This window comes from Procambarus clarkii, chromosome 49 (genome assembly GCF_040958095.1).
Source record: "Procambarus clarkii isolate CNS0578487 chromosome 49, FALCON_Pclarkii_2.0, whole genome shotgun sequence".
NCBI lineage: Eukaryota > Metazoa > Arthropoda > Malacostraca > Decapoda > Cambaridae > Procambarus > Procambarus clarkii.
Window position 1 is genome coordinate 24,396,362 of NC_091198.1, and position 4,526 is coordinate 24,400,887.

The window sequence follows — 4,526 nt, forward strand, 5'->3', positions numbered from 1 at the left end:
GTACATATTTAATATTTTGATGGAGTTGGCTACCTTGTAGAACCAAAAGACATAATCAGATTTCGTTCTTCTTCTATAGACCTCAGGTGAGTGCAGCATATTAGAAAGTTTAGCTTGAAACTTCATGTGTTGTCTAGATCAACTCAATGCCTTCACGCCGAAAACTGTGCTAATATACAAAATTCTCTCACTTATGGTAGGTAATTTTAACTCTGCTCTCATATTAACTATTCTCGTGGACTTTGGAGCCCCAAGGATGAGACGCATAGCACAGTGTGAGATGTAGAGCATTGTAGTCAATCACAGAGCGTATAAATGATACATAAAACATTCTAGCAAGTCTCACGTTAAGTCCATGATTGACACCAACAAGGACCCGCAAATGCTTTAATCTCTGCCAAAGTCTCCTCTTGAGAGAAGAAAGGTTCCCAGGGTCGTTAATGGGGACACCAAGGTATCTGTAAGACTCGCAGTTCTCAAGTGCTCGCCCATCTATATGATAATTGGGTGGTGGAATACCACATGGAATGAGGCACGAGTTTTCTGTACAGACATATATATATATATATATATATATATATATATATATATATATATATATATATATATATATATATATATATATATATATATATATATATATATATATATATATATATATATATATGAGGAGGCCGCATTCCTCAGCTCTAGTAGCAAAAGCGTCGAGCAGAACTTGCATTCTAGGCTCGGTGGCAGCCTGTAAACATATATCATCAGCATAACAAATGACAGTGTCTTCATTATTAGTTGGAAGATCTTTAATAAGTTTATGCATCAGAACGTTGAACAACAAGGGACTGAGGACCCCTCCTTGTGGAGTTCACAGTTCAAAGTGTTTGCTCTCTGTGCTTTTACCATCATTAAACAAAACATATGCTGTTCGAGTAAACAAATAGCCCTTTATCCAATTCAGTAATTTTCCTTGTATTCCCAGCTCGGCAAGCTGTTCCAGTATGATTTCTCTGTTTGCTGTATCAAAAGCTGCTGCTAGGCCGATGAAGACTGTTTGAGGGGAAGCTTCAATATGTGCGAAGTACTCAGCAAAACAGTGTTGTGTACTGAGCCCAGGCATAAATCCAAACAGTTGGGGTGACAGGTGCCCCTGTATACGATACATGAGTCTGTTAAGAACAATACGTTCAAGCACTTTGCAAACACACGATGTTAGAGATATGAGTCTATAATTATCTGAGTGGTGGTGGACAGTGTTGATGACTGGGGTGCCCTTAACAGGTGGTGTGGTGGTGGACAGTGTTGATGGCTGGAGTGTCCTCAACTGGTGGTGTGGTGGTGGACGGTGTTGATAACTGGGATAAATATATATATATATATATATATATATATATATATATATATATATATATATATATATATATATATATTTATATGTCGTACCTAGTAGCCAGAATGCACTTCTCGGCCTATTATGCAAGGCCCGATTTGCCTAATAAGCCAAGTTTTCATGAATTAATTGTTTTTCGACTACCTAACCTAACCTAACTTTTTCTGCTACCTAACCTAACCTAACCTTTAAAGATAGGTTAGGTTAGGTTAGGTAGGGTTGGTTAGGTTCGGTCATATATCTACGTTAATTTTAACTCCAATAAAAAAATTAACCTCATACATAATGAAATTGGTAGCTTTATCATTTCATAAGAAAAAAATTAGAGAAAATATATTATTTCAGGAAAACTTGGCTTATTAGGCAAATCGGGCCTTGCATAGTAGGCCGAGAAGTGCGTTCTGGCTACTAGGTACGACATATATATATATATATATATATATATATATATATATATATATATATATATATATATATATATATATATATATACATATATATATATATATATATATATATATGTATATATATATATATATATATATATATATATATATATATATATATATATATATATATATATATATGTATATATATATATATATATATATATATATATATGACTGAAAACTCACACCCCAGAAGTGACTCGAACCCATACTGCCAGGAGCAACGCAACTGGTATGTACAGGGACGCCTTAATCCGCTTGACCATCACGACCGGACAATAAGGAAGTGATAGCCGAAGCTATTTGAACCACTTCCCCGCCGGCACTCGGATGGAAATCTTGGGCATAGCATATTATCAAATCACCTCATTCTTTGGGGCACACGTGAGGAACACAAATGCGAACAAGCCTGAATGGTCCCCAGGACTATATGCGACTGAAAACTCACACCCCAGAAGTGACTCGAACCCATACTGCCAGGAGCAACGCACACGTGAGGAACACAAATGCGAACAAGCCTGAATGGTCCCCAGGACTATATGCGACTGAAAACTCACACCCCAGAAGTGACTCGAACCCATACTGCCAGGAGCAACGCAACTGGTATGTACAGGGACGCCTTAATCCTGTACATAATCCTGTTCGCATTTGTGTTCCTCACGTGTGCCCCAAAGAATGAGGTGATTTGATAAAATGCTATGCCCAAGATTACCATCCGAGTGCCGGCGGGGGAGTGGTTCAAACAGCTTCGGCTATCACTTCCTTATGTCCGGTCGTGATGGTCAAGCGGATTAAGGCGTCCCTAGACATACCAGTTGCGCTGCTCCTGGCAGTATGGGTTCGAGTCACTTCTGGGGTGTGAGTTTTCAGTCGCATATAGTCCTGGGGACCATTCAGGCTTGTTCGCATATATATATATATATATATATATATATATATATATATATATATATATATATATATATATATATATATATATATATGTATTAGTATATTTTGGTAGTAGTCTTTCTTGTAAACATATGTTGTTGAATTTGACCTAATGGGTAAGTTTAGTCATTCAAACCCGAATCTTCTCAATATTTCTTACGTGTTTCTTCACTGTTGAGGGTAATTGAAAAATGAACTCTCCAAAATTAATTTTTTTCATTTTTATTTTTGGTCTGACGTCTAAAAGCGTTTCATAAGGCTTCTTATGAAGCCTTATACGTACACGTACACATGCACATACACTCTCATAAACCACAATTCAAAGGTAAACACACAGAGGGCACCAACCTCTGCAAGAGACTCGAACCCAGGAGACTCAGGTGTTCGCGCACCTGAACATAGCCGGTACATTGACCGCTAGACCACGCAGATCCTTAAAAGAGACCGAAAGTCTGGAGTTCATGCCCAACATCTTGATCTCCCAAGGCCATTGGTAAGAATTTTGGGTCAAAATACGTTTTTCATCAAGCAATTGCATAAAAGGAAGAACTCGGGCCACATATCCTCTGTGTGTTTAGCTTTGACTTGTGGTTATGCAAGTGTACGTGTATATTATCTAATTTATTTTTACATCTAAAACTTTATAATTAATACAATAGCTGGCCACTATTGGATTTATCTACAGGAGTAAACAACTGCTGACCAAGATTTTCGGTTGAAATATTACATATTAAGTTTTAATTTGCTATATAATCGCAGAAAACATATTCGTAACTCGAAGTATCATCGCAATTTGTGCAACAAGAAAAAAATAGGCTGGAATATGAAAGGAAGTTTTGCTCTTGAAGAAGTTATCAAAGTATGGATTAAGCTTTGTGACAAGCTCGAGCGCGTCTCATCTAACGGCCCGCCAATTGAACACATGTTGAGATCGTATTAATATCGAGGGTGATGTGAGAGTCTCGAGAAATATTCTTCAATTATTGTGCGTGTCGGCGGCCGTCCGTCGTCTCCCTCGAGCAGAATCAAATATCTTGATCACGAGAATCGCAATGTCGTTGTTGCCTGTGCTGCAATATATTGAATTTTGTATGTTCGTGTGTGTGTGTGTTTGTTTGTGTGTGTGTGTGTGTGTGTGTGTGTGTGTGTGTGTGTGTGTGTGTGTGTGTGGGTGTGGGTGTGTGTGTGTGTGTGTGTGTGTGTGTGTGTGTGTGTGTGTGTGTGTGTGTGTGTGTGTGTGTGTGTTCACCTATTTGTACTCACCTATTTGTGCTTGCGGAGGTTGAGCTCTGGCTCTTTGGTCCCGCTTCTCAACTGTCAATCAACAGGTGTACAGATTCCTGAGCCTATTGGGCTCTATCATATCTACACATGAAACTGTGTATGGAGTCAGCCTCCACCACATCACTTCCTAATGCATTCCATATGTCAACCACTCTGACACTAAAAAAGTTCTTTCTAATATCTCTGTGGCTCATTTGGGCACTCAGTTTCCACCTGTGTCCCCTAGTGCATGTGCCTCTTGTGTTAAATAGCCTGTGTTTATCTACCCTATCAATTTCCTTGAGAATCTTGAATGTGGTGATCATGTCCCCCCTAACTCTTCTGTCTTCCAGCGAAGTGAGGTTTAATTCCCGTAGCCTCTCCTCGTATCTCATACCTCTCAGCTCGGGTACTAGTCCGATGGCAAACCTTTGAACCTTTTCTAGTTTGGTCTTATCCTTGACTAGATATGGACTCGATGTTGGGGCTGCATACTCCAG